This window comes from Sarcophilus harrisii, chromosome 2, assembly GCF_902635505.1.
Source record: "Sarcophilus harrisii chromosome 2, mSarHar1.11, whole genome shotgun sequence".
Lineage (NCBI taxonomy): Eukaryota > Metazoa > Chordata > Mammalia > Dasyuromorphia > Dasyuridae > Sarcophilus > Sarcophilus harrisii.
The window spans coordinates 372,507,225-372,523,720 of NC_045427.1; the positions used below are offsets into that span (position 1 = coordinate 372,507,225).

Consider the following 16,496-nt stretch of genomic DNA (forward strand, 5'->3'; position numbering starts at 1 on the left):
ATGGGAGACAGACCATTTTGAGAGTGTCTTGAACTTGAATTTGGATGGACCTGATCCTAAGAAACTGTTGGGGACTTCTGAAACAGATTATGTAGTCCAGAGATAAATGCTCTCATTTTATTCTTCTAAAATTTCTTTTAAAATTATTTTTTGGTAGATGTGACCCCAGCTATACTCCTCCATATGCCTCTTTGCTCATCATTTCTTTTCACGCTAATATTCCTGATTGTTTCTCTTCTTTTTTGACTCTTCCCTGTAATAGCCTTCCTCAGTCTCCCCCATTCTGAGTCTTTGTCTATGCTTATGTCTATCTCTCTTTCACTATGGATCTCAGTTTCTCTCCTTTCCTCTTCTCTGATTCTGTGGGCCTCTCAAGCTTTCTCTCTCCTTGCTATAGGAATCTCTGGATCTGTCTCCTGTGTCTCTCTCTCCCTTCACGCCCTCCTTTCCAGGCTGCTTCTCGGAAAGGGAGAGAAAGGAAGGAGATAGCTTGTAGGACTGCCCCACACCAGGTACCCACGACCGCCCCTCTCACAGCTCCCGCAGCGTGGCTGGTCCTGGAGGCAGAGGGGAACTGGCGCCGGGAGCCCCGAATCCGCCTTCCCCCACGTGGGGAATTTTCTCCTGCTTCCCGCCTCCCCTCTCCCTCCTCCCTCATTCATTTTCTTAAAAAGGGCTAGGCAGCTCTCCCTCCTCCTTTCTCCCAGCCTTGCTCTGGGGCTGGGATTGGCTGGGCGGCCCCTCGCTCTGACCTGGGCACCCAAAGAAGGTGCCGATGCTCTTAGCACTTTGCACACACTTCTTGGAGCCTCCTGGCAGAGGAGCTTGGCACCCCAGCTCCCTGCCTACTACTGTGCAGGGCTCAGGCGGCAGACAGACAAACGGACCCACCGACCGACCGCTGCCTTCCCACCCTTCCACCGACTGCAGTCTTCCTCCCTCCTCCCTTCCTTCTCCTCCTCTCTTCTCCCCTCCCCTCCTCGACGCCTTGGTCCCCTCCCCCCACTCTCTATCCCGACCCCCACCCCCTTCACCCCTTTCTCCTCTCTCTCCTTCTGTATCCTCGATCTAGAGCAATCTCCTGACACCTGAGGGAAGTGCTGAGGAGAGCTGAGCAACCGAGGAGAAGAAAGAAGAGGGGGGAAGTGGAGGGGCTGGGTGCCGGAGCGGAGGGGCTGAGCCCCCCGGGCACGGGCGGGGCTGCTGCTTCTTCCGCATGGCTCCTCGATGAGGAGGCCATCTGAGCTCGGGCAGCGTTGGAAGGAGAGTCTGGGACTCTGGTGAGTGTGAGAGGCAGCGCTGGGCTCTCCCCCTGCCCAGGGGACCTGGTGGGTGGCTCCAGTCACTCTCGTGGTTTGGTGGATGGAAGAGGCCGAGTTGGTGGTAGCCTAGGGTGTCCCTTTCTGCCTGGGTCGGCTAAGGTAGCCGAACGCCCCAAAAGCTGAGATCCCCGCCCCCCTTGGCCTGGGGAGGGGGCGCACAGAACCAGGGCTAAGCTAAGCGAAGATCCTGCTTGGTACCCACGACTCTTTGGAGATCTATGGACCATGAGCGAGACCATCCAGCCTGAGGTGGACTTAGGGGACTGAGTGTCCTCTTGGGGTTGATCCTATTGAGATCAGGACATTTTACCCCGGACTGTGATAACAAAGCTACATTTAGAGATCAATCCGGCAGTGGCTATAGCATCCCAATGACGTGGTTGTCATGGAGATGGTACGGGGAAGCTGGAGTGATAGGAATGCATCTGGACTGGAGATGGGCTTTGCTAGGGAGTGATGCTCTGTACCCGCCCCCCATCCCCACCTACCCCACCCCCCAGGTCTTTTTGTCTGGGTGAGGTGACATATTTGTTCATCTCTTCATAAAACAATAAAATCCTACAAAGCTTAGTCTAAGGGATTTCTCATTATCTTGAGCTTAACTGAATTGTTCCTTCAACATCGGTCTCAGCTTCTGTTCCATATGCTTTCTTGGTTTTGTAAAAACTGGTTCAGGAGGAGGGGGATAGAGAGGCCAGGACAGTTTAGTCTCTAGAGGCAGGGACTCTTTGGGAGGAAAGGCTGCTGGGAGTTATGGGGTGGGTGGTGGGAGGGTATCTCTCTGGCCAGGATGATTTTCACCCTGGAAGAGGCTTTTTATAATTTATTTTTGTTTTCTTTCCTTTAACTTTGATGGCCGTGGCCTGGCCAGTCTCTTCTCAGGCTCTGTCTGATCAAGGAATAGCACTAGTGGGGGTGTGGCAGGTGCAGGGGAAAGACTGGAGACATATAATGGAGAAAGGTCCACAGAGGCAGACTGGCTTGGGGACTTAGGGTTTCATATGTAGCTATGTCCTGGGAGCTGATCCTCTGACTGAGTCCTTAGCTAGTCTCCCCTTGTTCTCTATCTCCTGGATCTGGCTAGAGAACATCTGATCTACTTTGCTCATTCCCCATTCCTACCTCCCTCTCTAGATCTGGGAATGAAGGGACTGTCAGTCATTATAAGGAATGGAAAAGAATATTTGAGTGTATTTTGGGGAGTACAAGGTTTTTTTAAGGATCCTATGTCTCCTTAATGCAACCTCTGCTAAGCTCCCTTTGTTTTGTCTGTGACCCTATTGTAGGGAATTGACCTGGCAAAAAAGCCCATCAGTGTGGAAGAGTTTCCATGAGATGATCTTTGCAGGATTGGGTCTAAAAAAAAGGCCTGGGCCAATTTGGTAAGGTTTCTGGGAAGTGAAGGTGAGGAGGTCTGAGATTAACTGGGTATTCCTAGGTTCTTAAATTGTATTTTCGGCTGGGGAGGAAGACAAGGTCAGTGAGGGAAGTAGTGGTAGTCAAGCTGAGCAGTGAGCCTGAGATTTTGGGAGCTAAAGAAGTGTTAATGGGGAGAGGGCAGTCCTCTAGGTAGATAGAGACTTGTCTAGTGCAGTCCAGGACAGGGTTGAGGGAAATACTGTGGCCACAGCAACAAGAATGATCTCTGAGAGACTGTGCCTTTTTCCTTCCTTCTTCACTATTCTCCTCCTCACTGCCCCAACTGCCCCAACTGCCCTTGCCGCCCCTTCCCTAACAAGTCAAAAAAAATCTGACAGTTTCTGCCCTTGTGATGGTTGCGTTTTTGGATGGGATGTCCTGAGTAATTTGGAATTCTGGGAGCCAAGTATTCCAGATTTTTTGAAGAATGTAAGAATTCTGCCACTTGGGGATACTGGGGGCCTCAACATTCCCATCTCTAAATCTGACCATCACCCTTTCCCCATCTCTACCGTGATCTTGCAGTCTCCTCCCCAACCAAGGTTCATTCTGTGTCCAAAAGGTCTTTTCGGGTCTTGAATTGAATTCAGGCTTTGATTCTGGGGTGGACCCAGAAACATCAGAATTTTGTGGTGGTGAGATATAACTATCAACTAAATTATAACAAGAGGATGGATTTACTGCCCATCATGAAGACAGGAAGAGAGAGCCAGACCACTGTTAATGCCAAGGGAACTGGATACAGGTCATCTTCTCCCAGAGTTCTTGAGGACATAAGAAAAGAGGGAATTCTAAATTGACTCATTCAATAGAGGAAATGAATGCCTTATGAGGGAGGGGACTTAGCCTCTGGCATGAGTCTGGTGGTTCTAGGTTAGTAGATGAGGCCATTCCAACAGCTATTTAATGTTCTAATCCCGCTTGGATTTCTGCTATTCATGATCTCCAGATCTTCTTCTTGTTGCCCTTGGGATGTCTCACAGGTAGTATGGCCTAGTGGCTCTGGTCAGTTTTGGGAGAAGGTCCATTTGTTTTTCTCTCTCCCTCTCAATATCAGTGTGTACCTTCCTCTCTCTCTCCTTCCCTCCCTCTTTCTCTCTCTCTCTGGGTGTGTGTGTATCTTTCTCTATTTCTCCTAACAGGAAAAAGTCTTTAGAAATACATGATTAAGAGCTGATTATTTATAGTCCAACCCCATCATTTTACAAATTAGGAAATTGAGAATATTAAATGTGTAAATCTATGTGTAAATCTAAAAAGATGGGTTTGATGGAGCATTGGGAAATGGGGTTAGACAGAAGGAAGGACTATTGAGGAACAGTTAATGAGGGAAGGGGGTCTAGAGACTCTCATTCTCTGGGAATATGAAAGAAGAGGATTGCCCACAATTCTGTCTGGAGAATGTTAGGGCAACTGAGGAAAGGGAAGCCAAGTGATGGGCCCAGGATTGCCAGGCAATTCAGTCAATCAATTAGTCAATCAACAAATATTTCTAACTTGCCAAGTTTTTTACTTCATCAGAGTAGAGACCCTGTATTTGGGTTTCCAGTCTTCCTCTGTCTCCCCTTCCCAGAATATCTCCCTTGGAGTTCCTTGCCAGAATGGGGTTTTCTGAGACACTCTTCCTCCAAGTGACAGACGACGCTCGAGACACTTCTCCAGATGGCCTTTTCCAGGAAACTGTTGTGAGTGGTGTCTTATGTTTTGGGAGTCCATATTTAGCCCAGCTTCTCGTGCAATGCAACACTCATTCTGTTATTCCCTCCCCACATCCCAAGGAGTTTTTATTTGTTGGTTTCTGGAGATCTTCAGAGGATGTAGCTGCCCCCTGGGAGATTCCTTCCCTTGTGCTGGACCCTCAGGAAAATCTGATTTTTTAGGTCAAGTGTTTGCCCCTTGGAACAGCCTTTTCCCCAGCATAGAGGAAATGCTAATAAAGATGCTTCCAGCCTTATTAGTGCCTCTCATCTTGGTTTGGCTTTTCTCTCTCTCTTGGCTTCCTTTACAGGTTGGCCCTTAGCAAAACTTTTAAAGTTTTTTTAAACATTAACATTTTATCATGGTGCCTTCATGCAGCTCCTAAATATGCTAGACTTTCCAGGGAGAAAGATTTTCATATTCAAAGATTCTACCTTACAACATCTCTTGCATCCATTCCCTTTTTTCCATTTGTGTAGCCACCATCCTTGTTCAGGCTCAGTTACTCTTCTCCTGGAATAGCATAATAACCTCCTAATTGGTCTGATTTGCATCCAGTTGCTTCTCTCTCTGATCTATGCTCCACTTTGCTTCCCAATCAATATTCCTAAAGCAGAGGTTTGGCTATGTTACTTCCTTGTTCAAGAAACTTCAGTAGCTCCCTATTACTTCTGGAGAAAAGAATACAAATTCCTGTTTGACTTTTCATGCCCCTCACAGTTTGGGTCTAGCATATCTTTCCAAATTGTGCATATCTACCCCTCTTGCACTCTGTATTCTAGTTCTACCAGTTCCTCACTGTTACCTGCATATGACATTACATTTGTTTCTTGCTTTTGTTTTCCCTAAGTCTGGAATGCTCTTCTTCACTTCTACCTTTTATATAGTTCTCTTGAAATACCTAGCTCCTTTCAAAGCTCAGCAGGCATCCCCTCCTGTTTCTGTGTTCTCTGCCCTTGAAATTGCCTTTTCACAATATTGTGTTTACTTATCTGTATACGTGTCCCATCCCTGAATGGAATGTAATCTCCTCGAGGTCAGGAACAATTTTCTGTTTTTGTCTTCCTATCTCTGTGTCTTTGTATTACACGGGGTCTGCCACATAGTAGGTATCTAATAAATGCTTGTTGAATTTAATAGGAAGATGACATCAGAATGGGGGTAGAAGGATAATAATGGGGGATATTGAGGAAATGAAGTCTAAAGAAATTAGTTTCTAATGGTTGAATTTCAGGCACCAATTGGGGAGTTGTTTCTTTTAAGTTTAAAGGGCAGTTCCTGACTCTGGCTGGGCAAAGGCTGACCTTGTTCCTTAGGCTTCACTGAGCTATTCAAAAGAAGGATCTTCCTAGGCAAGCAGAATGACCCGGAATATCCATTTGAGCAGAAGCTGAAAAGACTGAAGACTATAACTTTGGAAAAATGATATAATATGAGGGGATTGGGCCAGATGAACTCTAAGGTCCTTTGCCTACTCTGATATTCAATGTTCCAAGATGCAGATACAGAGGAGAAGTAACAAGGGCTTTTAAATTCATGATGTAGGTGGATGTGAGCTAAGAATGGCACTACAACTTGGTTCCCAAACCTCGAAGCTTGGGGACAGAAACTTTAGGATAAATCAAAGGAAATCTTTTTCCAGCAGGATGTCAGTTTTTGGAATCCAATACCCTGAGTGGTGATGTTGGCTTTAAATTAAAATAGATCCACGGATTCAGATTTGGATCAGATTCATTATGGATCTGATATCAATGATTCATTAATTCTTCATGGGCTTTGTCCCCAATTCCTGTGGGTGGGCATGGTGTTAGAGAAGAGGTTACATCCTTTTATGAACCATTTTTCTGTATTCCCATTAGAGACAATATTGGGCTGGAAAGAGCTGAGGATAACCTATTGTGATAGTACCCTTTTTTGTTTTTGTCTTGTTTTGGGGAAGCAATTTTATAAGCGATTTGTTCAGGATCACACAGCTAATAAGAGCTGAGGCTACATTTGAATTCAGGTTTTCCTGACTCCAAAAGCAGTGCTCTATCCACTGTGCCACCCAGTTATTCTGTAATAGTCATATTGATAAATGCAAATTGCTTTTAAACATTTTATTATTGTTTTTTGTCCTTCATTCTCAAAGAGGACCATGCCATCAGGAAGATGATGCCATGCCTTGCAAGTGAATTGGATTTAAGTAAGGATGGGCTGTGCAAAGTGACCAGCTGCATTTTCTCTCCTGGAGTCATTTGGGCCCATTTGTAATATATTAGATCAGGGTGACTAGAAATGGCCTCAGATGAAATGGGAATTTATTTTTGCCTTTTTAAGCTAAGGTCTTTAACCGGTCTCAGTTTGACTGAGGCAGTGCCCAATCAGTAATGTATAGGCTATACTACATTGAGCTCTCTTATCCAGCATGATGTTAGCTGCAACTCTGCTAGAATAGAGGCTACCTTGTTCTCTTCACATGCCCTAGGCAACATTTCTGACAAGTTCATGTGGTTTCTCTTTAAACACTTTCAGTAACATAGAGAACACAAGATGGTCTGTTTGCCTTCTGGACAGCTTGGAGTTCTTTATATGGAGCTGGGGATTGTCTCCCTGTAATTTCTATACATTGGGTTTGAATTTCACTCTTGATTAACACAGAAAAAGTCTAATTCCCCTTCCACCAGACATCCCTTCAGATATCTAATGATGGTTCATAGTCCTTTCCCAAATCTTCTTTTCTTTAAGCTAATTATTTCTACCTTATATGACATGGTTTCTATGCATTTCTGCATCCTAGTCATCTTCTCAGCATTCTCTGGTTTGTCTATATGGTACATTGATTGGCATTGATAGACACATATTCCAGATGTGATCAAGCCATTGCAGGGAATAGTGGGATCTCCCTTGTTTCATATAATACATATATATGTATATATATTATAATTTTGTTTGTGCTTTTTAAAATTAGATAGCTAGATATTACGGTAGATAAGTACTAAGCCTGAAGTCAAGAAGACTTGTCCAATCCTGTCTCAGACCCTTAATAGTTGTGTGACTTAGAGCAAGTCACTTAGCCCTGTTTGCCTCAGTTTCCTCATCTGTAAAGCAACCTGAAGAAGAAAATGCCAAACCACTCCAGTGTCTTTGCCAATAAAATCCAAAATGAGTTTGTTATGATTGAAAATAACTCAACAGCAAAATCCTAAAGTCATGTTAGGATTCTATTTAATATTTTAGCAGCCATATCACACTATGGGCTCTTTTTTTTAACTCCAGGGAAAAGTAAGGTGGTACCAAGTCTATATCTATCTATCTATCTATCTATCTATCTATATAGAGAGACATGCACACACACATATTGTTTAAACTATAGCTTTCCCATAGCATCTTCCATTTTCGTTTAACCTAAAGAGCAAATTTTACTTTCACCCTTTAAAATTTTTTACTGTTTTAGCTTCAGTCCATCAATTTGAAATTTGATTCTGTTATCCAATGTATTGCTTATCTGCCCCAGCTTTGTGTAATCTATGAATCTGATAAACATGCCATCAAAATTTGCATTCAAATTAGTCAACATTTATTAAATGCCAACTACACGTTGGGCTCTGTGCTTTGCATTGGAATTATTGATAAAAATGCTTACTAGGCCAAGTCTCAGGACAGTTCCCTATGACTAACAATAAAGAATTATCTCAAGGTTGACATCCCTCTATTTATCAACACTTTCAGAGATGATTGTTTAAGAAGTTAGTTAACTGTGCTATCAGGGTAACATGAGGAACTTTATCCCATGCTTTCTTGCCATCGAGATATTCTGTATCTGTTGTATGCCTCATATTACCTCATATTAATTCAGTATATATTTTGCATGTGCGTAGTTACTTGGGTGTTTCTCCCTCCATTAGAACATAAGCTCCTTGAGGTCAGGGGTGGTGTCTTTGTATTTCTTTGAATATCCATCACATAGTACTGTGCCTTGCATGTAGGAAATACTTAAAAATACTTGCTGACTATTCTTTGTGAGCCAATGATGACTCTTGATAATTGTGTCCTTTATTTTCTAATGTTTACAAGCCGATTGAATTTATTTTAAATCTGCAAACATTAAACATATTCAAGAGATTGTATTTTATTGAGGTATAAAGACAAAAAAAATGTGATCTCTACCCTCAAGGTTCAGTTGGATGAATTATGACCTTCCTCACATTGGGTGTTCACAAGTGATGACCCCAAAGCATTATGAGATCCTGAAAATATCTTGGGAATCACCAAAGAAAGATTAAGCTATGTCAAATTTCCATTACATTTTAAGGATCCGAGATTGTATATATGTGTTTCCAAGGATACTTCCTACACTAATGGAAATTAATCATCAAACTCTGAATAGATTGTCTTCGAGAGTCTTTGAAGCTGAAAACTACATCACCCTGTGGTCAGTCCTTAAAGAGCTTCTTTGAATTTGTCCTTGAACAATAGACATAGCCAGTCTAGCTAGTATCAGTCCATGCTCAAAGCTTTTTCAATTTGGTGAAATTTGTCATAAGTTTCAGTCTGATATTACACATTTATTTAATATTTATTTACATCTTTCAGGCCCTAATTCTAAACTTTCCAGATTTAGTCCACTTTTCCTCTTCAAATATTCTATTTTCCAAATAAACTGGCTTTTTGCTTTTCACATGTGTTTCATCTCAGATGGCATATTCATCTTAAATACTTTAGCCTCAAAATGAGAAGATGGAACTCATTGGAAAAGATCCTGATGTCAAGAAAGATTTAAGGCAAAAGGAAAAAGGGATGGAAGAAGGGTGAGATGGATAGATTGTGTCATAGAAGCATGATAAGACATGAGATTGGACAGACATTGGGAGATGGTAGAGGACAGAAGGGCTTGGTGTGATATGGTCCATGAGGTCACAAAGAGCTGGATATAACTGAATAAATGAACAATAAAAATTTCACCTCCCACCTTTCCATCTGTTCCCTGTGCCTACCAATGTTCTTCCTTCTCCTTACCCTTATTGTGTCTTTGCTCAGGATCAAAAGCCCTTCCTGCCTCTTCCAACCCTCACCCCTGTCCCCCTTCCAAAAGTAGTCTCCTTTTTCCCTTGCATTTCTCTTTGTATCTCTCCATGAGGTTTTGAACAACAATCAGTGGCAGTAGCATATCTTCAACCATAAGAATCTCTCAGTTCTTTCAAAACTCAAGTCAAATGCCTTCTATTTTGTTTGCATCTGCCATATTCTGGTGTTTCTCAAAAATTACCTTAAGTCGCTTTGGATATGCTTATTGTCTTACTCAGTGGTATATAAATTCCTGGAGACATTTGAATTTTTATCTTATCCTCAACACCTAGCACTTGACCTGGCTAATGGTAGGCACTTAACAAATGCTTTTTGATTGATGGATAGTCTTTGAGAATACAGGGTCATTTCCATGGTATCGTAAGACATCAGAGTAGAATTTAGGGGAGTTTTATGTTAACTGTGTCTTATTTTATTCTGTTCTAATTCTTTGAAAATTTATAATTCACATATGTTATATATATTGGATTTTTATAGTTACTAGAATAGTGGGACTCAAATCTTAACTCTGAAAGATAAGAAGGTTTACTGTGTATGTAAATCAGCTGCTAAAATAGGCATATGGCACATTGGGTAGCTTAATAAAAATGATTTGGGGATTATCTGGTAGTTTGGATTAACTTGGCTAACTGAAAGACAACTGCATCTGGAATTAAGAAATCTTGAAGTCAGCAAATTTATGTAAAAGCTAAGCAACTGAGAGTGGCTTGAATTATCTAGAGAAAAAAGTTGTCTCTTTGTCAATAACAGGAGAGATGTGGGAGATGGCAAGAAAAGATAACCTTTGAGGGAGCCCCTTGAGAGTTTTAGTCAGCAAATTGCCTGAGAAAAAAGTTTATGCTGATTAGATGAAAATATTCATAAGACCTCAGAATGTGGCCTTTGGGGAAAAAAACCAAGAGGGAAAAGAAGCAAGGGAATATTTCCTTGGGATTCTATTATCCCCTTGGTCCTTGGCCAACAGAGAGAAGTGACCAAGAGCTAGGGGAGAAAAATGGAAGTCAACTTAGCCCAAAACTCTAGCCAATAGAGGTAAAGGAAACACTGAGTTCATCAAGCATCAATGTTAGATCAATTAAAGCACATTCCATTAATAACCCATAATTTGCACTGACTAACAGGATCTTGTTCCATGATTAACAGTCCAAAAATTATACTGTTAAAACCTCTTATCCAAGAAAGCATTGCCCACTTTAAGTATCTACATCCAGACACAGATGAAATGGTGAATCTGTTTTGAGGGGAAGCCTGGAAACCACAATGTCAGGGTTCCTGGTCTGGCTCTTTTTCCCCTTGTGAGATGAGTGTTCTTTCCTTGTGTAGCCTCCTCATTTTCCAGAAATATAAAGGAAATCTTCTTTTTGCCTGATACGAGTTTCCTACAATCATCCCCACTACCCCTGCTCTCCTGCTTGCCTTCCTGCCTTGCTGCTACCTTTCCAGTGTAACAAGTTAATGAGGAAATCATCATATTTCTATTTGTCCTCTTCCCCTTTCCTCTCCTTCCTTTCCTCCTCTCTCTTTTTCCCTTCCTTTTCTTCCTCTTAATCCATTTCCTCTTTCTGTTCTAACTAGATTCTATTTGCCTTGCTGGAAGGGAGCTCAGAGGCCATCTGGTACCGCCTCCTCAGATGAAGGCCCTGAGACCTAAGAAGGTGAATTGATGTGCCCAAAGTCATGCTATCAATCAGTTAATCAATAAGCATTTATTAAACACTTCCTATGTGCCAGGCATCATGGTAAGCTTTGAGTAGAATGCTTCCGAGTCAGGATTTATACCCAGGTCATCTGACTCTGGACTAGTGTTATTTTCACTGCATCAGAATGTCTCCTGGAGCTTATGGCATTAATAGAAGGGAAATTCTTGCTTTTTTATGGGGTGGGACTAAGTGATGAAACCCTGAAAGTTGAGTGATAGCTTCAAGCTTCCTTTGCAGACCGCCTTGCTTTAGAATGTGACTTATCAGTCACCAAACACTAAGAAGATTTGCAAGGCACCATAGAGAAATACAAAGAGAAATACAGGGGAAGAAGAGGCTATTTTTTTTTGCAGGGGTTGGGGAGAAGGGATTGATATTAGGGGTGGGAGAGATAGAAGGAGTTTTTAGTTGCTAGCAAAGGCTAGAAGATAAGGGTGAGTGGAAATGGCACAGCTCCCAGCTCTGGAGCCTGTTGTGGCTTTCCTCTCCCATCCTTCATTTACCAGCACTGGGCAGAGAAATGGCTCAGGGGCAGGCCAGCTGTGACTGCTCCCTGAGGCTCTTGGCTTGTCCTGGATGGGAAGAAGGGAAGGAAGAAAGAGTGAGGAGCTAAGGAGAGGGAGTATTATACATTAATTCACAAACTGAACCTCCCTCTTGGACTCTGGCCAGAGGTTACTGGTGCCAGGGCCAAAAACACCCTGGAGCACTGAGAAGCCACTCTCTGGGGATGCCTTCCTCCATCCCCACCCTTATTGCATTTTCTGTAGCTTAAAAATACAGTTATTTCATTAGATTCTTAGGACATCCCTGGAATTATTCTTCGATTTTTTTTTTCAAATAAAGCCTTATTATTATAAACGAGTTGCTTAGGGTCACATTGTTCTGAATAGTTTTCAGCACACCATCTGTCTCTGGGTTTCCCTTTGTGCTATTTCCTGATGGGCAGGAAGGAGTGAGGTGGGGAGGGCTCTAGGGAGCCCTGGTTTTGTTGGCTCTTGGTAGAGAGGTGTCCCTTCAGTCCCCTGTTTCTTCTCACCCCACCCTCTCTGCTCCCTGTCGTACAGAGTTAACTACTTTTTGTCTTCTATGTCCCAAAGGTTATCAGGATAGACTCTAAATTCTTATCCTGAGCCATCTGTCCTTGGGTCCATCTAGTCTCCCTTCTACACCCCCCCCATTCAGTTGCCTCTCTATTCTGGCCTGGAGACTGGGGACATGGCCTCTGCTGCCTCTGCTTTGGCAGAAGCTCAGCTTCCTGGTGCCAGCTGCCTTGGCCTCCCCCTCTGTGGGCAGAGAGGAAGTGACTAGGGGAGTCGGGGTTGGAAGCTAGCCTTGGGCAGCTGCAGTACTTTCTGGGATCTTGGGAGAGGGGGCAAAGCAGTACCAGAGAACAGCTGCAGACGTGGCTCAAACTTTGCAACTTCTAGGGTTCAAAAGAGTAACTTCTACTCTTCAAGTTAAGTAGAAAAAATGGAGGACCTCAGATAGGGAACAAAGAGACCTGAAATTCTACTCTCTGTTTTGCCTCTTGCTAGTAATGTGACAATGGACAAGTCTCCTTTTCTCTTTGTTCCTCAGTTTCTCCATCTGAAAAGTCAGAGAGTTAGGCCTGATACTTTTTAAAGTTCCTTCCAACTCCGATATTCAATTTAAATCCATAGAAATTTATGACGTGCCAGCTATGTGCCAGTCACTATTTAAGTGGGTTAACAAAATGAAACAATCTCTACCCTCAGGAAACTTACAATCTCAGGGTAGGGTGTTGTGGAGAGGGCAGGGAATAAGATATATACAGGTAAGTTATCATTACATATATATGCATGTATATAAGTACATACACATACATGTCTGCATATGTATATGTACATATTCACACATATACATAATATATGTATGTATATAGTATCATTTTTTGAAGGAAAGGCTCTAACAAATGGGAGGCATCAGAGAGGCTTTGTTTAAGAAGTGCTTCTTTAGCTAAGTCTCAAAGAGAGGCCAGAATTCCCAGAGTCAGAGATGAGAAGGAAAGAGAACATTCTGAGTGCTGGGAGGTGGGGAGGATATCGCTTATACAAAGGTACAGAGATGGGACATGGAATGTCATATACAGGGCTCAGTGAATAGGCTATGAAATATTTTGATTTCTTCAGCTCTGGGAGCTGTATTTCCCACCTTGTTAATCCTTACTTCATTCTTGTGGAATCAAGACATCCACATATTAAAATTTCTATTTTAAAGAACAAGTTACCAGTTGTCAGAGATTTTCCTGAAGTCATATAGCAAGTTTATGGAAATGTGAGGCTGGGAATACAAGCTCCCTAACCTGAATCAAAGGCTCCACTTGCTGTAATACAGCCTGATGAATTGGATACTTGGGAATATTAGCTAATTTTATGGCATCATGGTTCAAATTCTAAGGCCATATTGGCTAGGGGGTATCCAGGCTCACAGTATGGTATAATGGGTAAGACATGAACTTGGAGTGAAGAAGACCTGGATTTAAATCCTGCTTCAGAGACTTACTAGTTTTGTGAACCTGGAGAAATGAATTAACCTCTTGGAGATTATTCCTTTATCTGTAAAGTGAGGGAGGTTGTACTCAGTGGAACACAGCTTCCAACTGCTCCTGTGATCCCAAAGGCCCTTTGTTTCTAGGTCACAAATAAGGGGCGCAGTCTGTGGCTTAGAGAAGCATGTTTCTGTGTTGAATAGAAACTACTCATATTAAGGATACTGAGAAAATGTTTAATAGGAATGTGGGAGCTACCATAAAGCAGGACTACTTCCTCTCCTCCAGTCTATACTCTGACACTAAGTCCAAGTCACTACCTAACTCAATTCTCATATTATAAAATTTGAAGAAAAAGGGTAGAAATCATAACATTTGTTTTCTAGCACTGGCTCCCTTGCTCCCTTGAAGGAAACAGGTAAATCTTGGAAAATCCATTTAAAACTAAGCTGCTTCCTGAATACAATATCCTCAGAAGAACTGTTTCTGCTAAAGTGGGACTCAAAGAATCAGCTTTCTCTTGCTACATTTCCCTTGTTTAAACATGCTTCTGAACTTATCTTTGATCATGACTACCCAAATCATTTTCTTTATACACTTGTCTTTTGCTAATTCATCATCTAGGAAGTGGGACATGTTTCCCCCAGTGTCATCCTTTTTCTCTTGTGGGGAAGGAGAGCAAAGTAAGACAGTGTGAAGGGTGGGAAGAATTATTTTCCAGCTGAGTTCAGACAGTGCCCCTGAAAAGTTTCCCCAGGTAGACTATTTTTAAATGCAGTATGTCAGCTGGGAAAGGTTTGCAAGTTTGTACCTCAGGGATACTCACACTTAAATCTGGTCCCAAAATAACTGACTCCTCCCACTGCCCTGGCCCAGCATAGCACTGAGCTAAGGTGCTGTTACTACCAAAGGCAAAAGCCCCTTTCTTGAGTGTTCCTACTTCATCTGTTGGAGTTGGGGCAGGGGGAGAAGGAAGTGGAGAGAAATCTAATGTCCCACTTCCCAGAAAAACACATAGGACTCACTAGTATAAGATATTCTCAATTGTCTAAAAATCAATGAGTATTTTTGTGTCCGTAGGTAGGGAGTATTCTTCAGCCTCTGTTCAGGTGCCTCACATAACTGCAGTCTGGAGCACATTATCTGTAAATCCAATTGTTGTAGATCAAATTACATTTAAAATTCATGAGTTAAATTTAAATAACTGCCCCAATTGTACCCACATTTCAGAGTAGTCAGACTCATATATGGGCAAACCATTGGGCTCATTCAGAAATAGCATGATTTTGAGCAAATCACTTCCTTTCTCTGGCCCTAGATCTTTTTCCATTATGACATTTTGTGATTGTTAGATCAAAAAAGTCCCCTCCAAAGGGTTGGTACATGTCAAGAGGATCCCTGTGTGGGACCTTGGGGGAAGAAGTTTTTTTTTTTGGGGGGGGGGGAACTGTAGTAGCTGACATTCTTCACTTTTATTATTATTTCCATTTAAAAGAGCTTTGGTGTGGAATTGTAGGGATTAAGGTTGTGCTAGATAGAGCAGAGCGATATATCAAATATGCAGTTATTTTGCTGCCTGTAATGTTCTGCAACAATCAAGATCAAAATGTAGAAAATATTTAACAAAATACATAAAAATGCAATAGAATATACATAATGTCATTATGTGGTTTTCTAAGTCCATATGCAGCCTTCAGAGATCCTTATGTATGGTTTAGCGGCTCCTATTTCTTTTTGAGCTTGATATCACTGTTAGAGCCTTTCATATGGATGCTAAGGCCAGCACAACTCCCTAGAGTAAAGATAGAGCCTCTCTCTGCTGAGTCTATTCAGGACCTCGGACAGCTCTCTGCACAGCTGGGCTTCCCCACTGGGGCTGGGGCAGCCAATTCTGCGTGTGCTTTATGCAGATCCATTATCCTCATTGCAGTTTATACTGTAACCACTACTCTTTTTTGTGATTATTCATTTCCTACAATAAAATAAGGGCTCAATTGACATAATTGCTATCTTCATAAAATCTTACTTTAGAACACAGACAGCAGCCCATTGGAAGTAGGGAGGGAAGAAGATTTGAGGGTACCAAATAATTATTTCTTTGACTCTTGGGGAAAATGAGTGATAGAGACGTTAAGATTAGAAAGAGTTCAACTTTACTTAGTCTGGTATTTGGCAGCAATCTAAGAAGTAATGTTGTGCATGCACAGTATGGAGTTGAGTGGGAAGGGGATGAAGGAATTGGTTAGCTTTGATAGATCCTAGGATTTAAAGATAGAAAGGATCTTTAAGACACTTCATCCTTCATTCTTTTTCATCCTTGATCACATCTAATCAATTGCTCAGTCTTGTCACTTTTGTATCCATATCTTTCACACCCCCTTCTCTCTACTCACAGTCACTATCTCGTTCCAGGTCTTTATCAACTCTGTACTTTGAGTCTCTCCTTGGACATAACTACCAAAATAATTGCTCTAACACATAGATTTGATCATACCTTTGTTCCCGATTTCTTGTTCAAGGACTCTCAGTTGCTCCCTATTCCCTTTATAATTAAATACAAAATTCTCATTTTAGCATCTAAAGCCCTTTAAAATTCAGTGTCAGCCAAGTACTTTCCTAGGCTTATTTCATATTACTGATCTTCACACACTCTCTGTTCCAGTCAAACTTTCCTATTTACTGTTTCTTCAACTCAACAGTGTGTTTCCCACCTTGAGGTCTCTGCACAGGCTGTCATCCTCATGCTTAGAATGTATTTGTTCCTCACTCATTTATTAG

The 16,496-nt window shown here is 42.1% G+C and overlaps 1 protein-coding gene across 4 annotated transcripts in view; it reads left to right on the plus strand.

Moving 5' to 3' along the window:
• Window positions 1-1,008: 1,008 nt before the first annotated feature.
• The window catches only part of PSD2 (pleckstrin and Sec7 domain containing 2), a 69,135-nt gene continuing 53,647 nt past the window's right edge, over window positions 1,009-16,496 (plus strand). For 2 of the 4 annotated variants that reach the window (XM_031953385.1, XM_031953386.1), the window contains exon 1: window positions 1,009-1,280. The gene's annotated coding sequence lies outside the window, so the exon portion shown is untranslated. Of the gene's footprint in view, window positions 1,281-2,608; window positions 2,705-4,314; window positions 4,427-16,496 lie in introns of all 4 variants that reach the window. The other 2 variants (XM_031953383.1, XM_031953384.1) reach the window with 2 other exon arrangements.